Source organism: Narcine bancroftii, chromosome 3 (assembly GCF_036971445.1).
Source record: "Narcine bancroftii isolate sNarBan1 chromosome 3, sNarBan1.hap1, whole genome shotgun sequence".
Taxonomy (NCBI): domain Eukaryota; kingdom Metazoa; phylum Chordata; class Chondrichthyes; order Torpediniformes; family Narcinidae; genus Narcine; species Narcine bancroftii.
The window spans coordinates 217,344,608-217,358,838 of NC_091471.1; the positions used below are offsets into that span (position 1 = coordinate 217,344,608).

Here is a 14,231-nt window from a genome sequence, read left to right on the forward strand (position 1 = left end):
AAGAATGTAGGTGAAAAGACGAGAGAATACCTCATTATTCTAGCTGCATGAAAGTGCCAGCATATGAACCGTACAACTAATTTGGAATGCTGTGTTGATGTGTGCTTCAGAGTCAGATAACAACACTGATATGAAAGATTTCTATCAACACTAAAATAAAAAGAACACCTTCTATTTAACTGAGTGATACTTCGCTACTAGCTATTTGAATAGTGATGTGACAACATGAAAAGTAATGGTGATACAATTCCACCTCACTGCAAAATAGTATCAGATTCAGTTTTAAGTATTTCTAGGGGTGGCACAATTAGTGCAATGCCTTTACAGTGCCAGCATCCAGGGTTTGAATCGCGCACTATCTGTAAGGAGTTTGTACGTTCTCCCCCTGTCTATGAGTGTTTTCCCTGGGGGGCCCAGTTTGCTTCCACCATTCAAAATGTACCTGGGTAGCAGGTCAATTGGGTGGCACAGGCTCATGGGCCGGAAAGGCCTGTCACTGTGCTGTATGTCTAATTTTAATTTTTTTTTTAATTGAAAAATTGGGTTTAAAAATGCACACCAAGGTTCTTTTAATTGATTTAGACAGCACATAATATTGCTTGGTTATTTTAATTCCACATGTATACAGCCAGTGCTTGCACAACATTTCTCCTTACTCCAGCAAACTAAATACCTCTGTGTGGAAAACCACTCTAATGTACAATGATCTGGTCAAGCATGCTTATTGCCTAGTTGTACCTGTGGCCCCACCCCACAGGCTGTTCCAAAGCCCCCTGAAACTCAGTGCAGAACAACCAAACAGTAGCGATATGCTATATTCTCAAGTGAATTAAAGCCTATTGGTTTCTCCACAATAATCCCCCGAATGATTGATGGTGCATCAATTTAATTCACTTGAAGTTTTCTACAATGGAGCAGATCTCAAATCAGAAAACTGGAAATCAACCCTTAATCGCCTGAGGCATCTACCAGCTTCGAACTCTGGCTGCGCTGCTTTGAGGCATTCTTGCAGGCCTCCTCTACTATTGTGCATTCAGAAACTAACAAGCTGCAAGTACTGCACTCCAGGATTGGCACCCTGGTGTATTCCAAGATCAGGGTCGCTACATCGTACCAGGAGGCCATGGACATCCTCAAAGGGCAATACCTGCATAAAATCAATGTTGTCTATCCCAGACACCTTCTAGTGACCAGAAAGCAACAACCCGGTGAGTCAAACACCAAATATCTCCAGGCCCTGCGAGCCCTCTGTTGGGCCTGTGAATGCAAAGTTGTATCCGCCGTGGAGTATGCAGAGGTCCTGATCCAGGATGCCTACATCACGGGGTTCAGGTTGAACTACATATGAGACTTTTGGAGCAAGGGGAGCTCATTCTGCAGAGAGCAGCCAAGCTGGCGGGTACATTGGAGGTGGCTCTCCAGAACATGGAAGCCTACTCGACCAACAATGTGGCCACCTTGTGGTCACTCCAATCACAGCCATCCTGTGATGCACCACCACCCCTCTGCTCCACTAATGACTGAATTAAAGCAGCAGTGCTCCGTGAAACCCGCTCGATGCTCTCGACTGGCTCTGGTAACGATCCAACCACAGCTACAGTGTTCTGGGAACCCCCAAAGTGCTACTTCTGTGGCCTGGGCAAGCATCAGGGGAAATGCTGCCCAGAAAAAGATTCAATCTTCTCCAGCTGTGGAAAGAAGGGCCACTACACCAAAGTATGCAAGTCCAAACCCATTCCTAGCAGCACCACGTACAGATTGAGGGGGAATCTTCCACCACACCGTCGTCATCCGGAGCCAGCAGTGCCATGTGCGGTTCATGGAGGCTGCCATCTTAGACACTATCTTCAGGACCCAGCAACACCATGTGCAGGCCCTGGGGGGGAGCCATCTTGGATGCTGCCACCTTCTACTCCGACAATGTGCAGCAACTCAACCCTAGCCTCCATCACCCTTAACCAGGACAGTCTGCACCAACTCGCCAGGTTGATGATGGACATCAAGGTAAATGGCCACATGATGACTTGCTTGTTCGATAGCGGGAACATCGAGAGTTTTATACATCTGGACACAGTGCAGAGCCTCTCCCTCACAGTACTGGTGGTGAACCAGAAAGCCTTCCTGGCATCCAAGATGTTTACAGCAGACGTTCGGGGTTTCTGTATTGTGACATTATTGGTGTGGGGTACTGTATGTGACAACTTTAGGTTGATGGTAATGTCGCAGCTCTGCACTGCTGTACTGTTGGGGTTTGATTTTTAATGTCACCTTAAAAGGGTGATGAAGGCATTTGATGGGTACCATCCACCCCTCACCATTTGTAACCAGCCATTCAATAGTCAACACACATCCTCCAACCTATCCACTCATCATGCACGACTTGCGGGCTCTCCACATTTAAAGTCCCCCTTCCATTGCTATTTGCCAACCTCACCCGACTGCAAACCCATCACTACTAAAAGCAGACAGTACAGCACCAGGGATAGGGCCTTCATCTGGGCAGAGGTACAGCGCTTACCTAAGGAAGGGGTTATTGAAGCCAGCAATAGTCCTTGGAGAGCGCAGGTAGTGGTAGTGCAGAACGGGGAAAAGAATAGAATGGTCATAGACTACAGTCAGAACACCAATAGATGCACTCAATTGGATGCAGACCCCTATGCATGAATCACTGACATGGTCAACCAAATTACCAAGTATTGGGTCTTCTCGACCATCGACCTTAAGTCAACATATCACCAGCTACCCATCCGCCCAGAGGACCACCAGTATAGAGTGTTCGAGGCGGATGGCCACCTCTACCACTTCCCGAGTTCCCTTTGGTGTCATGAATGGCTGATGTTCCTGGAGTCTTGGTCTTCCAGTGGGAGATTGACCGTATGGTGGATCAGTCGAGTTGCTGGCCATTTTCCCGTACCTTGATAATATCACCATCTGTGGTCACGACCTTCAGGACCATGATGCCAATCTCCAGAGATTTCTTGAGACAACCAAGCATCTTAATGTGACGTAAAACAAGGCCAAGTGCTGTTCCGCACAACTCGCCTGGCCATCCTTGGCTGTGTTGGGAAGAATGGCGTCATAGGGCCAGACCCAGACCACATTGAACCACTTCTGGAGCTTCCCCTCCCACACAGCCTCAAGGCCCTGAAGAGGTGCCTTGGGTTTTTCTCCTATTATGCTCAGTGGGTCCCCAGTTATGTGGAAAAAGCCCAACCCCTCATTAAATCCACATCCTTCCTCCTGGTGGCAGAGGCTTGTGCATTGTCAGACATCGCCAAGGCCACGATGCATGCTGTATACGAATCCACCCCTTTTCAGGTAGAAAACGACGCATCAGACTTTGACCTGGCAGCCACCCTTAACCAGGCTGGCAGGTCCGCCACATTCTTTTCACACATCTTGCAGGGCCCTGAGACTTGATACTCCTCAGTCAAAAAAGAGGCCCAAACCATTGTCGAAACAGTGTGGTACTGGCGCCATTAACTGTCTGGTAAGACATTCACCCTGATGACTGATCAATGCACTGTCACGTTCATGTTCAACAATCAGCAATGGGACAAAATCAAAAAATGATAAATACTGTGCTGGAGAATAGAATTATCCACCTATAACTATGACATCCTGTACTGACCATGGAAGCATAATGAGCTACAAGATGCCCTGTCCCATGGGACTTGTGGCAGCACCCAGATCAAATGACTGCAAAACCTCCATAATGATCTCTGTCACCCCGGAGTCACCAGGTTTTTCCACTTTGTTAAAGCTCACAACCTGCCGTACTCCATTGACATGATCAGGACCATGATCAAGAACTGCTAGGTTTGTGCTGAGTGCAAGCCACACTTCTACCGCCAGACAGGGCACAACTTATTAAAGCCACTCGCCCCTAAAAGCAAATCAGTGTTAACTTTAAAGGATCCCTGCCCTCCACCAACTGTAACATATACTTCCTTAACATCATCGACAAATACACCTACTTTCCATTTGCCATACCCTGCTCGGACATGACCACTGCCACGGTCATCAAGGGCCCGTGCAGCCTCTTCACACTATTTGGTTTTCCCAGTTATATTCACAGCGACCGGGGGCCTTCCTTTATGAGTGACGAGTTGCGCCAGTATCTGTTGACATTGTCTCGAGCAGGACCACTGGTTACAACTCCTGGGGTAACGGCCAAGTGGAGAGGGAGAATTGTACGGTCTGAAAGGCAGTCCTCCTGGCTTTGCAGTCCAAGGGATTCCCAGTCTCCCACTGGCAGAAGGTTCTCCCGGAGGCCCTCCACTCTACCAGGTCCATGCTGAGCACCGCCACTAATGTTAAACCACAGATTTCCCTAGGAAATCTGTGACAGGAACCACACTACCAGCATGGCTGATGTTCCTGGAGTCCGTCCTGCTCTGGAGGCATGTGAGGAACCATAAGTCTGTCAAAAGGGTCCACCTCCTGCATGCTAACCCCAAATATGCTTACATAGCATATCTGGATGGACATAAGGACACCGTTTCCATCAAGGACTTGATTCCCTCAGGGTCCCTGGAGACGGCTGCTAATCACCCTAAACCCTTCTCACCGTTGAACGCACATGATGTACCTGACCGCCCCGACGGATGGTACACCAGGCACGGCGTCCTCCCATCAGCACAATACTGAAAGATATGAACAGGCGCCCGAGACTGTCCAGGCGTCCAGTGCTGCACTGCAGTTGCAACCGGTTCTACGACGATTCCAGCGAACAACCAGACAACCTGATAGGCTGAATGTATGACTTCTAAACTGTAAATGTGTAACTTTGTAAGTTCCATTTCACTCTGTGGAACTCTTTTTAAAAACAAAGGGTGAAGATGGTAAACCACTGTAATGTATAGTTATCTGGTCAAGCATTCCTATTGGCCTCTCCCCACAGGGTCCTGTATAAAGGTGACTTTCCACAGCCCACTGCAACTCAGTGCAGGACAACCAAACAGTAGGGATATGCTATGTTCTCAAGTGAATTAAAGCCTATTGGTTTCTCCACAATAGTCTCTTGAAGACAGACACATAGGCTAGTTAGCTAAACATCTGTGGTTGGGAAAAATGCTTGAAATTTTCATGGTGATACACTACTGTGTACTGCTACTTGGTTACTGGCACTATGTATATGTATGGTTCATATGTATGGCTGGCCTGCCTTCCCTCAGTGACTCCACCCCCTGGAATCTCCTAATAAAGGTAGTTAGCCAAGTCCCTCCCTCAGTACGAGTCTTGGGATCAGGCCAGAACAGGAGCATGGTCAAAATCTTATGGCATTAAAAGCCTGTCGTCCAGCAACTCCAGCCTTTTGGCATTATTGATAGTGTATCAATTAGCATTATGGATAAAATAGAGCAACATCAACAGACATAGTATGGATTCAGGCAGGGCAGGTCATATTTAACTAATTTACTAAGGTTCTTTAGTAATGCAGTGAATTGAGGGGAACAGGTGAATGTGGAATAATTTAATTTCCAGAAGTCATTCGATAAGGTGCTATACAAATATCTCTGCACAAGGTAAGGATGGAAAGTTGGGTGGAAAGTAGTGTCATGGACAGAGGCTTGGTTAACCAATAGGAGCAGATGAGGCTGTCCAATTGAATATATTTAAGACAGATTTCTGCAGAATGGAGGAATTGAGGGTTATGGGCTACAGTAATTGGATCATGGATTTCCTCACCTCCAGACAACAATTAGTGAGGATTGGCAAGCACATCTTCTCTACAATCTCCATCAGTACCAGAGCACCACAGGGTGTGTTCTTAGACTCACTTAACACCTTTGACTGTGTAACTTGGTACGACAATAACACCACCCACAAATTCACTGATAATACCACAGTAGGTGGTGAGTCAGCGTACAGGAGGGAGATTGAAAACTTGGCTGAATGGTGTACTAACAACCTTGCACTCAATGTCACCAAAACCAAGGAGTTGATTGATGTCTTCGGGAAAGGAAAGCCAAATGTTTACAATCCAGTGATTTTGTGGGATCAGAAGTGGTGAGGATGAGAAAATTTAAGTTCTTGGGACTCACTATCTCGGATGATCTTTCCTGGACCCAACACACTATTTGCATCGTGAGGAGAGCACATCATCATCTCTACTTTCTCAGGAGTTTGCGGAGGTTTGGTATGACACCAGAAACCCTGGGAAATTTCTACAGAGGTGCGGTGGAAAGTGTGCTGAACAGCTGCATCACAGTCTGGTATGGGGACACCAATACACTTGAGCGTAAAGCCCTGCAAAAGGTAGTGGAGACAGCCCAGGGCATCACAGGCAAAACCCTCCCCACTATCGAGAACATCTACAGGGATTGCTGCCATTGGAGACTAGCAGCAATCATCAAGGACCCTAACTACCCACCTCATGCTCTGTTCTTACTGCTGCCATCAGGAAAGAGGTCTAGGTGCCACAAGACTCGCACCACCAGGTTCAGGAACAGCTGCTACCCCTCCACCATCAGACTCCACAACAACAAACTCAATCAGGGATTCATTTAAGGACTCTTACTTTTGCACTTTATTGTTTTTTTTTTGTTTTCTTTGTACTGCACAGTCGATTTCTTTACTTGTTTACAAGTATACGCTGTCTACAGTTTTCTTCCCAAGAAATAGTAATTCTGCCTGGCCCTTTATACAATTGTAGTTGGTTTATGTTCCTATATGGCTGCAACCAGCAAGAATCACATTGCATTACTTATGTCGATGATAATATGCACTCAGCTCATCTCACCTTTTCGATGGAGGCATTAAATCTCTATTGTTTGCATTTTTGTAAGTTACTTGCTGCCTTGTTTTTAATCACTTGACTATATTTTACAGTCTACAGCAATTTAAGAGCAGATTTATCTCGGATATCATTGCATTGCATCGTGTACATAAAAAAGCTGACCTGTGAGATGGGATTTCAAAGCACTGACTTTAAGCATTTTGATAAAATTCAGCACAAATATTTTTTCTGTTCGTGTTTCCAGGGAATTCAATAATGCTCTTTAAGAGAGAAAATGTTTATAACCCTCCTAAATAGGATTTGTTTATGACATGACAATCTGTTTGGCAATAAGTCTTGGATTTCATCCCAGGTCAGACTGGGTGTTCCTTAGATACCCATTAGGAAATTATTTCAGTGAATTCATAAATTAAGTCAGAACACATCAATTCTGTAGAAAACTTTAAAGCTTTTTATAAATCTAATATCAAATCTTAATTCTTTTTTTTGCCTCTAAAAATAATTTGTTCATTGGTGTTAAATTTTTACTTTTCTGCACGAAAATCACAAGGAAGTTAATTTCCTATCTGCAAACCAAAAGCAACTTTCTAGAAGCCCGATGGACACTAAATCAGTCTTGGGCAGGATTAAAAGAATTGACATGAAACATGAAAGTCTCCAGACACTGTGATTGTAGTTAAAAATGCTAGAGGAACTCAGCAAGTCTCACAGCATCTATAGGAGGTAAATACGTATAACCAACCTTTCAAGCCTGAGCCCTTCATCAAGGTATGAGCAGAAAGCAAGCTGAAGGAAGAGAAGCACAGGCAAAAGGCAATAATTGGACTTGGATAGGAGACAAGAGAGGGAAAGTGAGAGTTGATCGGGGGATGGGGTGGCTCTGTTAATACAGAGCTAGAGGAAAGGAGACAGAGGGATAGGGAAAGAGAGAGACAGTGGTGGGGAGACCGGGTGGGGTGGCAGGCTAAAATAAACCAGAGAAGCCGATATTAATGCTATCTGGTTGCAGGGTTGTGGTGATACACCACTAACCTACTGTAGAGGGCAACCTGTGTACCTGCAGAAGAACACTGGAGGACAAGGCAACACCTGGCTAGCTGTCGATCAGCTGACCTGAATGGACCAAGCCCCACCAGGTCAGCTGCCAATCACCCTCTAGGATATAAGCTAGATCCGACCCCTCAAGGTCAGTCTCAGAACTTGCACAGCACTCTCACAGCCAGCTCTGCGGAAGTTTATGTAGAACAAAGCCTCTTGAACAGACTTTATGTTTTTGTGTCTGCTTTCTGCTTGACAACTCATCACAATTCATTCTACATAAAATTTTGAAGCTGTAATGGAGAAGCTCCTGAGCGCTGGGAGTCGACCCACGCCATCTGGAAACACAGGCACGCTTCGAAATCCGCCGACAATATCCTGGACTCCGACAGAGAAAGGCTCGTTTTAATCTGCTCAAAGCTGGGTACCCAAGCTTTCCAGGCACTCAAAGACTGTACTGAGTACTCTGAAGCAATGAACACCCTAGAAACCATGTACAAACCTCCCACAACCATGGTCTGCACAAGGTACCTTCTGAGTATTCGTGTCCAGCAGCCTGGAGTTACCTACCTGGGAGCCCATCATGAATTAGCCCAACTGTGCCTGGCAGAACCCGAGGTGAACAAAAGGGAGGTAGAAAGGTTAATCAGGGATGCCTACGTCCGGGGTCTACGCTCAAGAGCTGTCAGACAGAAGCTGCTGGAGGAAAATATCCACTCCCTGGCCAAAACAGTGGAGGTAGTCCGAACCCTGGAGGCAGTCCAAACCCTGGAGGCAGCAGCCCTGCACACTGAAGCCTTCAACTCCAGGCTTCCCCATGTCTCCACGTGGTCAGCACAGACAGCAACTATGGCCCAAAACCAGACGGTTGATGAGAACATCGCGGCTGCGGTACCCCACGCCCTTGTAAATACTGTGGGTCCCAGTGTGGGTCAGATCGACGATCGCTCCAAAACTGCCCAGCCAGAAATCAGTACTGCTCAAGAAGTGGCAAGAAAGGCCATTTTGCTAAAGTATGCCTTTCAAAGCACGTCGGCAGCTCAGCAGCCCTCGATGACCAACCCCCCTCCCACCCGGTAGCAGCCACGTATGATTGCCAGATAATGTCATTGCCCCCGCAGCAACTTTTGGCCTCGCCGCAACTATAGCTGTGGGCACACCATGCGCCCGAACCAGCCCTCGACCTCGCAAGTGCTGCCCCGCTAAGACGGGGACTACAATGACATCACTTCTGGTCCACGGAGTAACGTCACCAGCACCGACAGTCTGATGTCACTTCCCCCGACAACCAGCACAGCTGGGGAGAAAGGCCAACTATGCTGCCACCACGCACCCCCATGCGGCAGGCGCCATAGCCACCCAAGCCCTCCCACGCCTACAACCAGCACAGCACTGACAACGATGATGACGTGGTCTGTACACCTCTGTACGCCGCCGATTGCCACCCACACACCCCACATCTACGGAGAGTGCCACCGGCCAATAGTCATCTCTCACGACGCACCCCACACCCGCAGAGGATGCCAATGGCGCAACTCACCTCCGTTGATGGGAAATGACAACTTGGATCCCAAGATGGTCCTAGCGGCCACCACAGTGACCAGAGACATCCCTCACAGCCTCAGGCGCTTCATGATGGACATCAAAATAAATGGGGAGGTAACAAAGTACCTAATCGATGGTGGCAACACCGAGAGCTTTATTAACCTGAGTGTGGCCCACTCCCTAAAACTCAAAATCCACCCCACCACCTTCTCTATCGCCTTTGCCAACCAGAACCAGACTATTAATACCCTCAGACGTTGCTCGGCCAATCTGACTGTGGGTGGGGGGTGGGGGAGACATACACTGATTTCAGGCTCCTGGTCATGCCCAAACTCTGCGCCCCAGTCCTCCTGGGTTTAGACTTCCAATATCACTTGCAGAGCATCATCCTTGCCTTTGGGGGGGCCCTACCCCAACTCACACTCCACGGCATGCCTTCCAACCAGCCCCAGCCAACCTGCGGCCTCTTCACGCTGCACATCGCCCCTCCTGCCTTGTTCTCACACCTCACGCCAGATTGCAAGCTGACAGCTGCCTGAAGTAGGCGCAGTTGCACCACAGACAGAGATTTCATCAGGAGAGATGGTGCAGCAGCTTCTCGCGGAAGGTGTCATAGAGCCCAGCAACAGCCCAGGGAGAGCCCATGTCTTGGTGGTCAAAGGGGGAAGCAAGCTGTGGATGACCAGCTTGATGAAGCCAGACCATCAACCGGTACACCCAGCTGGATGCCTACCCCCACCAAGGATATCCCACATGGTCAACGAGATAGCCCGCTGCCGGGTCTTCTCCACAACTGACCAGAAGTCGCCCTATCACCAACTCCCCACCCACCTGTGGGACAAGCCCTATACTGCCTTCAAGGCAGACAGGCGCCTGAACCAGTTCCGCCGACTTCCATTTGGGGACACAAACAGGATCTCCGTCTTTCTGCAGGAGATGGATCACATGGTAGACCGGAACAAGCTAAAGGTGACTTTCCTGTACCTGGATAATGTCACCATCTGCAGCCACGACCAGCAGGACCACGATGCCAACCTGGAGAAATTTCTCCGGACAGCCGAGGAGCTGAACCTCACTTACGATAAAGAGAAGTGCATGTTCAGCGCCACCCGCCTCGCCATCTTGGGGTACATTGTGGCACATGGTGTCATCGGCCCGGATCCAGAACGGATGCGCCCATTAATGGAGCTGCCCCTCCCCCCCTCCACAGGTGCCTTGGCCTTTTCTCATATTACTCACAATGGGTTCCTCGCTTCTTGGTCAAGGTTCACCCACTGGCCCAGACTACAACTTTTTCTCTCCCACCCAAGGCACAGGCAGCCTTCACACGCATCTGGCAGGATATCACAGGTCCCATGATGCATGCTGTGGATGAGTACTCCCCCTTCCAGGTGGAGAGCGATGCCTCCAATGTGGCCCTCACTGCTACCATTAACCAGGAGGGTGCCCTGTCGCATTCTTCTCCAGGACCCTCCACGGTTCCGAGCAAGGGCACTCCGACATTGAAAAGGAAGCCCAGGTAATCATGGAAGCGGTCCGCCACTGGTGCCACTACCTGACTGGCAGGAGGTTCACACTCCTCACTGACCAGCATGCAGTGGTGTTCATGTTCAACACCACCCACAAAGGCAAGATCAAGAACGATAAGATCTTGCGCTGGAGAGTCGAGCTGGCAACGTACACCTTTGACATTCAGTACTGTCCAGGGAAGTTTAACGACTCCCCCGACACCCTCTCCCAGACCTGCACATTGCTCCATGATGACCGGCTACAGCCACTGCACATAACCCTCTGCCACCCGGGTGTCACCCGCTTATACCACTTTATCAAGTACCGAAATCTCCCGTACACCGTCAGGGATGTCAGGACCATGACCGAGACATGCTGGGTCTGCGCGGAATGCAAACCCTGATTCTTCCGCCCGCCCCAGGCCCACATCATAAAGGCCACTTGGCACTTTGAGCACCTCAGCATAGACTTCAAGGCCTCCCAGCATTCCATGAATTGGAATGTCTATTTCCTCGCAGTCATAGACGAGTACTCCAGCTTCCCTTTCGTCATCCCATGCCCAGACCCCTCCACAGACACCGTCATCAGGGCACTGACATAGATATTCACCATGTTCGGCTACCTCGGGTTCATCCACAGTGACCGGGGGTCTAACTTCATGAGTGAGGAACTGCATCAGTACCTGTCTGCAAGGAGCATTGCAACTAGTCGCACGACTAGTTACAACTTGGGAGGTAATGGACAGGTGGAGCGCAAAAACGGGGTAATCTGGAAGGCAGTCCTCCTGGCCTTTAAGTCTAAGGGATGGTCCGTCGAGTACTAGCAGGACGCCCTCTCTGAGGCACTTCATTCCTGTCCACGGCTACCAATGAGTCTCTACATGAACACCGTTTTCATTCCCCAGAAAATCGGCAATGGGAACATCTCTCCCAGCATAGCTCGCATCCCTGGGACTGGTGCTCCTGCATAGACATGTGCAGGCCCACAAGGCTGAACCCCTGGTCAAGCAGGTGTTCCTCCTACACGAAAACCATAACTATGTCTGCATTAAGTTCAGCAGCGGCAGGGAGGACACCATCTCAACCAGGAACTTGGCGCCAGCAGGAGCACCCACCACAGCACAACAGCATCCTTCATCCCAGGACCATGCCGGCCTGTCACACTCACCCGACCCCAGACAGCTGTGGGACACCCAAGACCACCCCGGGACCCCGGACTCACTTCAACCATGGGGGATGAACCCCCCATCACCCATCCAATGCCTCACACACATTTCAACTCGGCCGACCTGGCCATCCCACTGCGCTGCACCATGCCAGCTACTCCAGCCCCTGCCCCCGCCCCCCGACCAGCCTCCACTTACCCTCGCCATCCTTTGACCAGGAGCCAACCCTGCAACAGTCGCAGAGACTCCAACAGCCGCCGGACCATCTAAACTTTTAAATAATGTATATATGTTTGGGGCTTTTGGTAGAACATGAAATGTAACCTCCCCCACCAGGACAATTTTTAAAGAAGAGGGTGAATGTGGTGATACACCACTAGCCTACTTCAGGGGGCAACCTGTGTACCTGCAGAAGAACACTGGAGGACAAGGCAACACCTGGCCAGCTGTCGATCAGCTGACCTGAATGGACCAAGCCCCACCCGATCGGCTGCCAATCATCCTCTGGGATATAAGCTAGATCCAGCCCCTCGAGGTCAGTCTCAGAGCTTGCACAGCACTCTTACAGCCAGCTCTGCGGAAGTTTATGTAGAACAAAGCCTGTGGAACAGACTTTATGTTTTTGTGTCTGTTTTTATTCGATAGTGCATCACAAGGGTGCCCAGACGGAATATGAAGTGCTGCTCCTTTGATTTGCATGTGGTCTGAGACCGGCAGTGCATGACACCATGGACAGAGTTGTCGGCATGGAAATGGGGTGAGGTATTGGCACTGGGAGATCCACACTATTGTGACGGACAGAAATGAGGTGCTCAACAAAGTCTGTGCCCAGTGACTCTGATGTGGTGGAGGCCACAATGGGTGCACCAGATGCAGTAGATGACTCTTGCAGATTCACAAGTGAAGTGTTGCTTCATGTGGAAGGAGTGTTTGGGGCTTCAAATGGTGGTGAGGGAGGAGATATGGGCTCAAGTCACAGCGGTAGGTGCCAAGGGAGCAACTGGTGGGAAGGGAGGAGTGAAAAAGGGAGTGATTTCTTGCTGTTTATCTTTAACATGATTCTGAAAATAAATAGTAGCTCGAGTTCAAGTGCAGGTGTGTGGTGATGCATATAGAAGCGTGGCATGTCTCAAAGTTCTAGCATAGAAATAAGACACACACAACAAGGAGTGCAGTTGACACTGATTCAATAAACTGGCTACTCTCTTTTATATAGTCAGGCAGACCTTGGCTGCCATGTGACCGACGGGCATGACCTGTGTTCCTTCAGGCTCCTGATTAGTGTCCTCACGACCCGTCGTAGGCGACTGACTGGATTGGCCCGTTTTGCTGCAGTGTCGTTGACTGGTGAAGTTTGTGCCACCCAGGCACCAATTGGGCCTTTCGCAATCTGTCGCTGGCGAATGGCTGGCAGAGCCTGTTTTGCAATGGTCTATAGGAACAGGCTGGTAACACTTCATGTAGCCCTCTCGATTGCCATGTTCAAGCGGCGTCTTCTGTGTCAGCCTGCGGCGATGGCCACAGGCCACTACAGAAGGTCAAATACGGGTAGGACATATACAGTAAAAGGTTGGGTGCGAAGGAATGTTGATAAAGTCAAATCTTGAGTTCATCTATAGTTCCCTGAAAGTGACATTGGTCGATAGAATGGTGAAGAAGAGTATATGGTCTTAAAAGGTTCGATCAAAGGATGTAGAAGTTCAAAGTTCAGATTTATCACATACAACCCTGAAATTCTTTTTCTGTGGGAATTGCAGAATTAACACTAATTGGTAATACCAAAAAAATCTGTACTTAATGTAAACAAATAAAGAAATGTAAGCAAAATGTGTAATACAGAGAGGGAAAAAAAACAATAAATTTCAAAATTATGAGTCCTTAAATGAGTCCCTGATTGAATTTGTCATTGAGGAGTCTGACAGTAGAGGGATAGCAGCTGTTCCTGACCTGGTGATGCGAGTCTTGAGTCTTTCCTAATGGCAGCAATGAGAATAGAATGTGTGCTGGGTGGTGTGCATTCTTGATGATTGCTGCTGCTCTCTGACATCAGTGTTTCCTGTGGATGTTCTCGATGGCAGAGAGGATTTTGCATGTGATGTTCATTTTATGACACATTTTCTGTTTGTTATGTTTTAACTTTAAAGTTTAAACATTGTTTACACCGCATTTGGGAGCTTTTCAGTCACCACCTATAGGAAAGATGTGATTTTGTTGGAGAGGATGCGAAGGAGA

At 48.6% G+C, this 14,231-nt stretch overlaps 1 protein-coding gene across 3 annotated transcripts in view; it reads right to left on the reverse strand.

The window, feature by feature from the left end:
• Nucleotides 1-14,231, reverse strand: part of sec24d (SEC24 homolog D, COPII coat complex component) — a 291,170-nt gene that overhangs the window by 141,440 nt on the left and 135,499 nt on the right. The window lies entirely within an intron of this gene.